Source organism: Schistocerca piceifrons, chromosome 5, assembly GCF_021461385.2.
Source record: "Schistocerca piceifrons isolate TAMUIC-IGC-003096 chromosome 5, iqSchPice1.1, whole genome shotgun sequence".
Lineage (NCBI taxonomy): Eukaryota > Metazoa > Arthropoda > Insecta > Orthoptera > Acrididae > Schistocerca > Schistocerca piceifrons.
In genome coordinates this window covers 139,610,428-139,624,860 of record NC_060142.1, presented here as the reverse complement: position 1 = coordinate 139,624,860, position 14,433 = coordinate 139,610,428, and positions in this window count along the sequence as shown.

Genomic DNA, 14,433 nt, shown 5'->3' with positions numbered 1-14,433 from the left:
ATCGTGCCAGAAGTTAGTAATCAGCACCAATTTCATTTTAGCACAATTTTTAATACTGTATCTCGAGGTCTCTACCCATTCTGTGTCCTTCTCTCTGGCTCTGTATCTGGCAAAGTTGAAATGATACGAGGCGTGTTTTTTAAGTAAGGTGCGTCTTGTTGTAGACACTAGTAGTTCGCGCGAATGCCGCAACTAGCGTTTGCATCGTGTATCAGCATGCCTCGGGAACAACTGTGCTCAGTAGCATCTCTGTACCTAACCTGTACGGTTCTGCTCCGTGCTTTCAAAATTTTTTAGACTATCAACTCGCCCGCCGCGTGTGAGGTTCGCTCAGTGATACGGTTTATGCCAGAAAGGAACCTGTCTGCTGCAGAAATTCATCGACAGATTTTCGAAGTGTACGGTGATAGTGTTACGAGTGAAAGCAAAGTGCGTAAGAGGGTACGAGAATTCAAAGATGGCCGTTACAACGTCCATGATGAGGACCACTCCGGTCGCCCTTCTTTGATTACAGATGATTTGGTGGCTTCAGTTGAAGCGAGGATTCGTGAGAACTGGCGGTTCACAATAACAGGTCTCTCAAACGAATTTCCTGACGTGCCGAGATCAGTGCTTCATAGCATTGTTTCTGAACACCTAAAGTTTAGGAAACTGTGCTCCCGTTGGGTCTCGAAACTCCTAACAGAGGACCGCAAAAACCAAAGATTTGAGCGTGCGATGAAGTTCTAGACTCGCTATCACGAAGAAGGTGACGGCTTCCTGAGCCAGATCTTAACTGGAGACGGAACATGGGTTTCGCATATCACGCCCGAATCGAAGCAACGGAGCATGGAATGGAGACACACACCCCCCCATAAAGGTGAAGGCCAAACAGACCCTGTCCCAGCGCAAAATCATGGCGTCGGTATTTTGGGATAGGCATTGAGATCTGTTGGTCGACTTCATGCAACGAGGAACCACTATTATCGCAGAAGCATACTGCCAAACCCCGAGAAAGCTACGCAGAGCGATTGAAAACAAAGGACGTGGCATGCTGACAAAGAGAATTGTCCTCCATGACAATGCAAGACCTACTGCACGTCAGACCCGCCATTTATTGGACAGTTTTGGCTGGGGGGTTTTAGACCACCCACACTACAGTCCTGATCTTTCACCGAGCGATTACCATGTGTTCCTCCACCTCAAACAACACCTCAGTGGCAACCATTACAATGAAGACGACGACGTGAAAACAGCAGTGAACTCGTGGTTATCGGAGCAGACGGCAAGTTTTTATGAAAAGAGTATTTTAAAATTGTTTCAGAGGTATGATACGTGTTTGAACAAACTTGGCAACTATGTCGAAAAATAGAGTGAAGTGTGTACTTTCTGAAAACAAATTTACTTTTTTGAGATAACCTTTCGTTGGTACTTACGTTCAAACGGTCCTTACTTAAAAAACACGCCTTGTATTTTGATGGCTACTTCGAATACCTTGTCTATGGTTTCGTTGCGTCCATACCAAACAGGGCTAACAGGGGATGCTGAACGCGTACGGAGAAGGGCAGCACGAATGATCACAGGTTTCCTCGACTGATGGGAGAATGTTAACGAAATGGTGAAGAAACTGAACTGGCAGACCTTTGATGACATGTGTAAACTAGCCCTAGAATGTCTACTAACAAAGATTCAAGAACTGACTGTAAATGATGACCCTAGGAATGTACAACAACCCGCTGTATATCGCTCACATAGGCATCGGAATGACAAGACTATAATAATTGCAGCACACGCAGAGGTATTCAATCGTTCTTACCGCGCTCCGAACGTGAATGGAACAAGAAGAAACTGTAATAACTTTTACAATGGGACGCATTCTCTACCATGCCCTTCACGATAGTTTGCAGAGCGTAGATGTAAATGTAGACGGCTGGGAATGTTACACTGCATTTTTACACACCACATGGTAACTTCATGATTCCCGATTACGATTTGTCATACAAGTTTCGAGGTGTCATACTCTACTACATGGCTTTATCGTCTGCTGTTCAGATGTCCTTGTAGTTCTAGCACTGCCCTGATATCAGTAAGAATAACAAACCTACAACCCACTTAGTTTTCAATGTAGTAAAGAGCCTGTGGCATAGCCGAAAATTATACTGTCATAATCGATAGTTCCTTGCAGTCTGTCATCAGCCCACGAGTAGCCCATCGGGACCGTTCGACAGCAGTGTCATCCTCAGCTGAGAATGCAGATAGGAGGACGTGTGGTCAGCACACCATTCTCCTGGTCGTTACGATGGTTTTCTTTGACCGGAGCCGCTACTATTCGGTCGAGTAGCTCCTTAATTGGCATCACGATGCTGAGTGCACCCAGAAAAATGGCAACAACGCATGGAGAACCTGATGGTCACCCATCCAAGTGCCGGCCACACCCGACAGCGCTTAACATCGATGATCTGACGGGAACCAGTGGATCCACTGCGGCAAGGTCGTTTCCCGAAAGTTTCTTAGGTAGTTGTAATTCCAAAACGGCAACCTTTATCCCACTAATCACCTGCAGATAAGCCTTATGTACCAAAAGCCGCTGACACTAACGACGGACCCCTCACGGCTGATCCCGGGAGTGACTCACCATCACAAACTGGGCCAGTTCAGTAGTGGTTAATGCGACGTCTACCTATCTAAAGAAAGTAGGTGCTGGCGCGTATGCACTGGTGAGGCGTACCTGCGAAAATCTTCTTCTCTGGGCGTCTTCTTAACAAGGCATCGGCGAGCCTGTTCTCATTTCCTGTGCATTGACAAATAAATGAAGAGCCTTTTACAAAAACTGGGCAATCCCAAAAGAAGAACTTTCCACCATTTAAAATGAAGCATGAAAAGCGTCGAAGCGATGTAGCATTTTTAATATGAACACTTTTTCACTAGCGTTTGTTTTTAAGTGTACTAAAACTCTACATTTGAACAGGACTTGGGAAGCTACACCGGACCGACCGAACGCCGTGTCACCCTCAGTCGACAGGCGTCAGTGTCTGCGGATATGGAGGGTCATGTGGTCAGCACACTGCTATCCCGGCCATTGTCAGTTTTCGTGAGCGGAACCACTACATTTCAGTCAAGTAGTTCCTCAGTAGGCGTCACACTGAGTGTACCCAGCTTGCCAACAGTGCTCGGCAGACCTGGGCGGACACCCATCCATGTGCTATCCAAGCCCGACAGTGTTCAACTTCGATGTTGTGACGGGAACCATGTTACTACTGCAGCAAGGCCGTTGCCTTTTTAAGTTTACAATTTATTGTTAATTCTCGAGGAGTGTTTTTTCGTGGGGGGTTATCAGGTAATTTTAAAAAATTAAGAACAGAAAAGTTCTAATATTGCTAATAAAGATAGACAACTTAATTGTGTTTTCAATGTCTGCCAAGGAGTATATATCAGTGAACACAATATTATTTTCTGCATAACAAACTGAAAATGATATTTAGTTATCCCTACTGTTTCCATCATTAGTTGTTGTATACCTTCACAACCATCACTATTACGAGGGCAGTTCAATAAGTAATGCAACACATTTGTTTTCTGAAACAGGGGTTGTTTTATTCAGCATTGAAATACACCAGGTTATTCCCCAATCTTTTAGCTACACAACACTATTTTTCATCGTAATCTCCATTCAATGCTACGGCCTTACGCCACCTTGAAATGAGGGCCTGTATGCCTGCACGGTACCATTCCACTGGTCGATGTCGGAGCCAACGTCGTACTGCATCAATAACTTCTTCATCATCCGCGTAGTGCCTCCCACGGATTGCGTCCTTCATTGGGCCAAACATATGGAAATCCGACGGTGCGAGATCGGGGCTGTAGGGTGCATGAGGAAGAACAGTTCACTGAAGTTTTGTGAGCTCCTCTCGGGTGCGAAGACTTGTGTGAGGTCTTGCGTTGTCATGAAGAAGGAGAAGTTCGTTCAGATTTTTGTGCCTACGAACACGCTGAAGTCGTTTCTTCAATTTCTGAAGAGTAGCACAATACACTTCAGAGTTGATCGTTTGACCATGGGGAAGGACATCGAACAGAATAACCCCTTCAGCGTCCCAGAAGACTGTAACCATGACTTTACCGGCTGAGGGTATGGTTTAAACTTTTTCTTGGTAGGGGAGTGGGTGTGGCGCCACTCCATTGATTGCCGTTTTGATTCAGGTTCGAAGTGATGAACCCATGTTTCATCGCCTGTAACAATCTTTGACAAGAAATTGTCACCCTCAGCCACATGACGAGCAAGCAATTCCGCACAGATGGTTCTCCTTTGCTCTTTATGGTGTTCGGTTAAACAACGAGGGATCCAGCGGGAACAAACCTTTGAATATCCCAACTGGTGAACAATTGTGACAGCACTACCAACAGAGATGTCAAGTTGAGCACTGAGTTGTTTGATGGTGATCCGTCGATCATCTCGAACGAGTGTGTTCGCACGCTCCGCCATTGCAGGAGTCACAGCTGTGCACGGCCGGCCCGCACGCGGGAGATCAGACAGTCTTGCTTGACCTTGCGGCGATGATGACACACGCTTTGTCCAACGACTCACCGTGCTTTTGTCCACTGCCAGATCACCGTAGACATTCTGCAAGCGCCTATGAATATCTGAGATGCCCTGGTTTTCCGCCAAAAGAAACTCGATCACTGCCCGTTGTTTGCAACGCACATCCGTTACAGACGCCATTTTAACAGCTCCGTACAGCGCTGCCACCTGTCGGAAGTCAATGAAACTATACGAGACGAAGCGGGAATGTTTGAAAATATTCCACAAGAAATTTCCGGTTTTTTCAACCAAAATTGGCCGAGAAAAAAAATGTGTTGCATTACTTATTGAACTGCCCTCGTATCATGATCAGCAACTTCCATTTCATTCTCTCCATACAGTTTTCATCTCGGGTACCATGAACAAGGTCTTCCTAGGAGGCTTCGTTTTCTTCTACCAAGAACTGCACAAAATTATAAAGATATCTGGTGAACGGGAACGCGTTATGCAGGTCTTGGAGTCACCCACGTCCATCTAGAAAGTTTTTACACAGTTTAACGAAGGCGATGTTGGCCTGATGTATTCGACGATGCCCTTTGGCTACACTGTCTAAAGGATCGTTCTAATAAATACCAAATTAAGATCAACCTGAATATCCCTAAGTAAGGCGAAACGCGTAGTTGCAAAATAAAAAACTCAAATTGCAACCAATACTTTTTTTAACCAATACAGATACCTGGCTTTAACTGGTTGAATACCTGGATTCTTGTCGTACAGCTGACGTAGATCCAAGGTAGCATATTCTGTAGCAGAATTTCTCTTAACAATGGTATTTCGTGGGCCAAGTTCAGTTTTGCAGTGAGACAAAAATTTGTCTTTCACATCACTACGAATCATCCGTACCTGCTGCAATTTGAGTGACGATTTCAACAGAATGGCTCAGCAGCTCGTTTAACGAGTACCAACTTAAATGTTTTATAAGTTGAGCTGGAATGGATGAGGTAATGTACGGGCCTCAACAATTTTTCTGATCCAGATCTCAAAACTTTCTGCGGTCTTTGTCTTCCGCATCTTATGCCCTTTCACTGTGAAGTCTTGGTCTTTTGGTAAATAGCTGTGTCCTCGCGCTGTAAACAAACATGTCATTCCTTTGTGGAGCTTCAAGACATGCAGTTGCCCTTACGATGACCGAACCGTAACTTATTTTTGTTCTGCGCAGAAGAGCCATCAAGAGCCATCACTAAGCAGAACAAGCTCATCAGCTGGAGTTTCTAGCACCTTTCCTTCCTTCATCTTCAAGACGACAGTAAAATGAAAGTGAGGCATCCGCCATACTGTGAATCCCAGATATATTGTACCATATTGGGATTGCGTATTAAATGACATTAGTCTGCAAGGATGGTAGGGTAAGTTTTCCATATAATCATAACACGTATAGTTAATGAACCCTTGCTTTGTTCTTAGAATATAGTTCCATTTTATGCTTGCAAAAGCTTCTGTCCTTTTCAAATGCAATGTCTTTTGCACTACTAATTGACTCTTCAAAAAATCTCTTTCCTCAGCTTTTGTTTCGCTGTTCAGTGAATCACATATAGTTCATGTATGAGACGTGGAATAACCAAAATGTATGTTAAAAATGGTTCAAATGGCTCTGAGCACTATGAGACTTAACTTCTGAGGTTATCAGTCCCCTAGAACTTAGAACTACTTACACCTAACTAACCTAAGAAAATCACACACATCCATGCCCGAGGCAGGATTCGAACCTGCGACCGTAGCAGCCGCGCGGTTCCGGACTGTAGCGCCTAGAACCGCACGGCCACTCCGGACGGCGTATGTTAAAAGCGTCATGTACTATCCTCTGACTTTAATATGGAAGACATCGCTAATGGTCAAATCTTCTGTCAGGTACTTTTGTTTTTTATGAGGCAAACAGCACTGTGATAGACATACTTTAAAGGGGTTTATATGACTTTCAATCATGTGAACAATAGACTCTGCCACCTTTCTTGGTCTGTTTTTATACAAACCTCTTTTGTGTTTTGCAGACTGCCTATACATTACAGTACAGTTGTGGATTCATTCCAGTCTGTGCTTCGATAGCCTATGAAAGCTAGCTCATAAACTGGCATATCCCTGCCTGTAACTCTTAACTTGTACGAAAATGCAGCTGCATGACTACGATGTCTTCATCTGCAATCCTGGGACGCTTCCTCTGAAGATGGTGCATAGTAATCAGTCCAGCAACACTTGAACATGAAACCTAAGAACCCTGAACTTGTCCAACTTTTGTAGAAGTATGAAGGGACTACTCTATTTTTTTTTTTTTTTTTTGTATAAGAGCAAGGTTTTCAAATGGATATTTCTCTACATCTGTATAGCTCTTACAGGAAGAAATTCGGCGATGAAATAAATGTTGTGACAGAAGAACAAAGCGATATTAGCTCAAAAGTTGGTTTATACACTTGTTTGGGTTTTCCAACAGACCCCTGAGATGTACTGTAGTCATCTTAGCATTAAGTAATTGCTGGACACATTCAAACGGACCTAACATTCCAGACATCTGAGCTCAACTGAGGAAACTCTCGCAACAACTATTGCCGCAGCCGTAAGAAGCGCAGCATGATTACAGTGGCATAAGATCTCAGTCAAAGGTGGACGGTGAGGAGCTGGGAGTGGAAGCTGTCAGCCCAAGAAAGAATTTATTAAAAATACTCTACACTGACGTGACAAAAGTCATGAGACAGAGATATGCACAAATACAGATGGTGGTAGTATCGCGTACGCAAGATAAAAAGCGGTAGCGCATAGGCGGAGCGAACATTTGTACTTAGACAACCCATGTGAAAAGCTCTCCGACGTCATTACGGCCTTATGACTGGAATTAACTGACTTTGGACGCAGAATGGTAGTAAGAGCAAGACGCAAGAAACATTCCACTTTGAAAATCCTTAGAGAATTCAGTATTCCTAGATCCGAAGTGTTAAGAGTGTGCCGAGAATACCAAATGTCAGGCATTACCTCTCACCACGAACATCGCATTTGCCGACGACCTTCACTTAACGAGCAAGAGCAGTGGCGTTCGCGTAGAGCTGTCAGTACTAACAGACAAGTAACACTGCGTGATATAACCACGGATATCAATGTGGGGCTTATGACGAACTTATCAGTTAGGACAGTGCTGCGAAATTCGGCGTTAGTGGACTGTGGCAGCGGACGACCAATGCGGGTGCCTTTGCTAACAGCTCAATATTGCCCGCAGTGGCTCTCCTGGGCTCGTGGCCATGTCACTCGGACCCTAGACGACTGTAGAACCGTGGCCTGGTCAGATGAGTCCGGATTTCAGTTGGTAAGAGCTGATGGTAGGGTTCGAGCGTGGCGCAGACCCCCAAAGCCAAGGACCTAAGTTGTTAACAACGCAATGTGCAAACTGGTGGGTGCTCCATAACACAGTACGCTGTCAGTAATTAAAACTTCCGGGCTAAGAGGCCGTGGTCCAATAGAAGAAATACTTCTCCCTAATGTTTCGTTGCCAGCTGCGGGCAACATCATCTGAGGTGAGTCTACGACTGGCTGCTAGGCTGTGGATGTCCTGTTTATATAGAGCGCGTAGAGGGCGCCACCACTCGTCACATGTTGTCAACAGTAAAACTATCTCTGGCTGGCGTCGTTACTCTCGATCGAAGGTAATCGATTGTCACATCTTTGGTACAGAGTCGATCGCCATATCTTATCTACCTTCAAGGCTTCTTCTTTCCTGTTAAAATTATTGTGGTGTTTAAAAATCTCTACAGTCTCTCTATACAAACGTGCATAATAATGCGATGTCTTAGCTAGCACGCTCGTCTCACTAAATTTTATTTCATGGTCACCCGTTTCAAAAACATGTTCCGCTACAGCCGATTTGTCCGTGTGTCCCAGTCGACAGTTCCTTTTATGTTCAGGGAGAAGTATTTCTACTATTGGACCACGGCCTCTTAGCCCGGAAGTTTTAATTACTGAAGACGCCGGTCGTGAAAGCCTACACGCTATGACAGTAGGCTGTGTTTACTTGGAACAGACTGAGTCCTCTGGTCCAAGTGAACCGATCATTGACTGGAAACGGTTGTTGTCGGCTAGTTAGAGACCATTTGAAACCATGAACGGGCTTCATGTTCCCAAACAGCGATCGAAAGTTTGTGGACGACAACGCATCATGTCAGCGGCAGCTGTTCGCGATTGGTTTGAAGAACATTCTGGACAGTGAAAGGTGGCTACACTGAGCCACTGCGCCAGAGATTGCGCCAAAGAGTACTATTAAGCCGCCTCCACAGTGCGTGGAGAGAACTCGTGGGGAGTGCTTGTTGAGAGCTCGTTGTAGTCAGTTCGTGCCGAGATGTGCTAGTGGGCACTGCTTGTCGTGAAGTCGGAGTGAGGTGTGATAGTGGAGAGTGTTGTTCCATGTTTATTGCAGTTATTTGATGGGAGAGATAGCAGATGTTATTCTAATGGAAATACTGTAACGATCAGAGTGCTTTTCGTCAATATATATGAAGGTAAAATATTGCGTGTTTTTTCATTAATTCCATGTTTTAAATAATGCGTCATTACAGGTTCAGTCAACAAAGCATCTGGCGTGTGTTCTTGTATTAGAGTTTAATTCTACTTTCCTTACGCAATTGTAGTAATTGTAATTTTCTTTTATCACGTTAGTATAATTGGTATTTAAAAATTCTTGTCTTGTTGAAGAATAACCGTGCCAGATGTGCGTTGAGTCACACTCCCACATACAGAACAGTTATACTTGTGCTTTGGTTTAGTAGGTTTTATAGTTGCTGGGGACTTAATTAATTAACTGTGTTTACGAAAATTTTCTTACATTGTTTGTTGCAGTCAGATTGCGTAATAATTCTAGTCAGGGCCAACCGCTTACGAAACAGCGTAATCGGACTTACAGCTACTAAAAATTTAAAAATTAATTTCAAACTATTTAATTAAGCCCCCATGCACGTGGCGACCTCTGCTTCGGATCGTCCCTTGGATTCTTCTGATTGTAAAAGTAGTAGACAGTAGTATTGTTGTAATAATTTGTAGTTAATAATTGTAGTCTATTTTGCATGTGTAGATTTGGTAATTGTCATTCTTCTAATGGTATTTTTTTCTCAGAATTTGATTTGTTGTCTTGTTTACGCGTTTGACAATCTAGTGCAATTATGTCAATTGTTTGTTAATCGTGTTTGAGGGAAACATTTCATGTGAATGGTATTGTTGGAAATAAGGAGTCCTTGTGTGTAATTTTCGTACAGTGACGAATTTTTTATGTTTTGTAAATGATTACGCGATCAATGAAAAAGGCAAAAATGATGAATAGTGAGAATAACGAAATTGTTGACATGGCGAACTCGCCAACACAGGACAACAGTATGATGAATAATGGTGTTGAAAACAATTTAATAAGCAGGGAAAATAGTCCGGAACCATTTCAAAATTTTTCTCAATCAGAAAATTCACAGAATACGAGGTTAACGACAGAAGAAATGGAGCAGTTAATGAGTGCAATATTAAATTTGGGATCACAAATAGGAACAATTAGAACTGAGATAAAAGCAATGACAACACGGTTATGCTCAAAAATAGGAACAATTGAAACCGAGATGAAAGCAGTGGGATCACAGTTACGATCTGAATTAGAAACTGATATGGGAACAATGGAAACTCAGTTAGGCTCACGAACAGGGACATGTTTCAAATACATGAAAGACGAAATCAGACAAGAGGAACAGGGCAGGGAACAGGAAGAAAAAGATCGCGTGATAGTACAGAAATTTTCAGAGTTAAATTTACAACGTGCAAACGATAAGGAAGAAATAATTGAAAGAATCGAGGAATCCGTACCAAATGACAGAATAGATAACTTAACGCAACAGTGTGAACAGTTAACTACTAAATGTGACAACACCGAAACCCGAGTCGCGACACTTACAGAAGACGTAAATAAACAGAGAGAACAAATAGGTGATTCATCGGAAAGAGTTGAGGAAGTCTCAGATAAATTGACAAGTGTTAGTTTAGCAGAGGGCTTTGAAGAAAATAATGTGTTTCATTTACGGGATGCAACAAGAGAGCGCCACGCGCGCGAACTTGACAATAATCAACATTGGGACTGGCACAGGCGCGGTAGGTCTTTGTCGCCACGAGGCGAAAATTTTGACTATAAACACTTTTTGACTGTTCGGAAATTTAAGATCTTTCGCATCTCTAAGAATGACGTACATCCATGTGCATGGTTAGATCAATTTACGTACGCACTTCCGCCAGATGTGCCACAAGGTCACAAACTAGAAATTATGTGCAGTTATTAAAGTCCTCAGGGGATTCACTACTCTAAGTGAATATGTGCCGTAGCGAGCATAGGGCCCCGAGCTGTAGTGGTGCTATTTCTCTTTTAGTTTTCTGTACCGCTGCCTACTCTTTTACTATTCTTTGCATCTGTCAAAACAACTCTTCGACTATCAATCTATCTAGTGAGTAAGTAAACAATAACCGGATATGACTGTTTTACCCAAAAGTGACTTTGGAATTTACCGTTTGGACTCACTATATTTTCTGCAGCATTCATTTGTAGTTTAAACGAAATTTTACCTGTTTATCTTCGCGACAATAGTACTTCATATGTTGCCGATATTCTTATTGCTAAACATTCTTGGAGTGAGCACAACAAAATTTTGGATTCATTATTACGTGTTTTTGCACGAGTTGGCATTACTGTGAACTTGGAAAAATCTGAATTTGGTCGCTCATAGGTGAAATTTCTCGGTCACATTATTTCTACAGAAGGTATTCTTTCTGATCCAGAAAAATTAGACGCTATTCGTAATTATGCTGTTCCTACCACAAAAGGTGAGGTTCGTAGTTTTCAAAATTTTTGTGGAATGATATACTTTTGAAAAATTTTTGTAGAATGACATACTTGTGAGAAACTAACAGCTACATGTAAACATGCGGAGAGTACAAGGATACCGCGCTGTGTTTTGGCGGCGGCACATACTCAAAGCAACAGTCAAGTCTGCGCGCCGCACAAGGCAGTCGTTGACCGCGAACAATTGCTTCCTACGTCACGTGCCCACAGCTGATCGAGCGCTCAGCCGTAAACAGCCGTAAACAAATACACAGTTTAATTTCTCCGGTTAAATTCAGTATAAAGCTATAGTGACTTGATGAATTATGTTATTAACATTCAGTATTTTTCAGGATACGGTTCTATAAAATATTTAAGAACTTCAGGTAAATTCTGTGTGTCTCCGACGTTAAGAGGACTTGCTATCGAGAAATTTTCAGGAAAAATGTAATTTCGAAGAAGAAGCTAATGAACTAAAAAGGTAACTATTAATTGAGTTTATTTTTCAGGTAACAAATTTCCACTTAGGTACGTACTTTAGACGTAATTTGCTGCTCGCGATTACGTGATTCATACTTTGTGCTAAATTTCATGTGCTATGAATTTACTTGTGAAGCGACGTGCTTGCGTACGTTAACTGATTTTGACAATGATTATTAATGAACAGGGTTGTTATTTGTATATATTATGCATCGCTTAGCTGCACTGCTTTTTCACTGATGTCATATTTTTTAATTATGTGCCTGCTGTGCTTATTTATTTAAATTATAATTGTCACCTGATTAGTTGTGCTGATATGTATGTAAGTTATACTTTGTGATTTATCTGCTTGCGCCTTCATGTTTACTTATTAAGATGACATATGAACATTTATTTGCTTATGCTGATATGATGCTAATGACATGTTTACTGCTTTGCGTATGGATTGCATATTTATACATTTCTGTTTTGTTGTCATAACTGCTCTTTAATTTGGTATATAGCAATGCTGATGTACAGTGTACGAACATAGAGTTTAGGTTACAGTATGGTGTTAATTATAGATTGTTTGCTTGGCAGAGCCTCGTTGTAAGAATTGTGCTGCATACACTTGTTGACATTCTGTTCTCTACTGGTATATTTACTCGCTATTGCTTGTTTTGCTTACGCTCAGTGCCTTACATTTTTAAGATAAGAAAATGAACTGCTATAATTCGACGAACGACATTGGTACAAAGAACTTCGTTGAAGTCACATGAGCTGAGGTTTTCTGGAAGCTGTATAAATTTATGCTAATAGGAAGGAAGCTAACGACATGACATACCAATACTAGGTTTAGACCATTAACAGTTATTACACTGCATTTTTCGTGAGCAATTGAAATAGGAAGTGACACTTGATACAAGAAATACTCCACATATTTGCTTCTGCCATAATTCTTGAAGTGGTGTACACACTGTGAAATATTATGATTATTCACACTCCGTAATCGTACTTAATTACTGAGAGTTATTCGAACTAAGTCTGTTAGAGGTCATGTATGCATTTCTTTGTTTATAATTCATAATGAGTAGAAGATTTGGGTCAGATGGATTACACAGAGGTTGTGTGTTGACAGTGTGTCTTCAGATTGTATGGGATGATGAGGTTTGCATTAGGATTTTATCTGTACTTGTTCGAGGAGACTGACTAGAGGAAAGAGTTGTTATGGAAGTGAAATGATATTGGTAATAAGGTTCATATTTATCGACGTATTAAAGAGGTATTATTGAGGTATATAGATTATATGAAGTTGATGATTATTGGAGTTTTTATGGACAAGAGGTAAGGTAAATGCTATTAATGATGAGGTTTATATGTAGCGACGTATTGAAGAGGTATTATTGAGGTAGTATTGAGATTATGTGATGCTGATGATTATTGGAGTTTTGGTGTATAAGAGGTAAAGTAAGTGAGGAGCATATTTTTTTTGTTGGTCTTAATGGAACAAGGAGGATGAAGATAGCAGACTAGAACACTAAAGTAGAAGGAAGATAGTCTATACACACACTTTGTTAAATCACTAAGCAGTATATTTTTTTTTTGAAGAGAGGAAGTATTTGCATATCTTGGCTCACTGACAGTTGTTCAACAACAGTACATTTGATCTGGCTTGGCAAACACTGGTCTTGACATGATGACTATGACGTTGACTTAACTATTATTGACTGTTATACATTGCTGCCACTACTACTTGATACACATGACGAACATCAGATTTTGACAGAATTACATTTACACAGTTAACACCATTCAATTACACAGTAGTACTTAATGTGGATGAAAGATGAGTGAGTGTGTTTTGTGTGTTTTCCTTTCCTAATCCTACCCACCTATCTCCTGAATATTATTTTATTTGTTTGTAGTGGCTTGCACTGACACCCATAAATATTATAGGTTTACTGATATTTGAGTATTTGTAATAGTTAATATGACAATTATCTGACATCTTTTGTGTGTTTATTAGAATTTGTATGTTTAGTGTAAGAGCATTGTAAAAGCATTTGTATGTGTATTCAAACTATTGTTCATGCCTGAACTGTCTGATTAGTGATGGTAAATATTATGAACTGTTACCTGCACTTTTTCAAGTAATGTGTGACACTTAGGAATGATTAATTTCTGCTGATGAACTGAGTGATCAGTGATAGTGAATATTATGGACTGTTACTTGTAATTTTTCTTTGGTGTCACTAGGACATGTTTAATTTTTGCTGATGAACAGTGTGATTAGTATGTGCATTCAAACTATTGTTCATGCTTGAACTGTGTGATCAGTGATAATGAATATTATGGACTGCTCTCTGGACCTGCTCATCATTGCTGGGTGCAACTGATGGACTACTTGTATGGAAATGATGTCACTTGTTGCTGTCTGCACCTACTCAACATTGCTGGGTGCCACTGATGAACTGCTTCTACTGAACTAATGTGACTTGTTGCTGTGTGTACCTCTGCAACTTTACTGGGTGCCACAGATGGAACTACTTCTGCTGAAATGATGTCACTTGTTGGTGTCTGCACCTGCTCTCAACATTGCTGG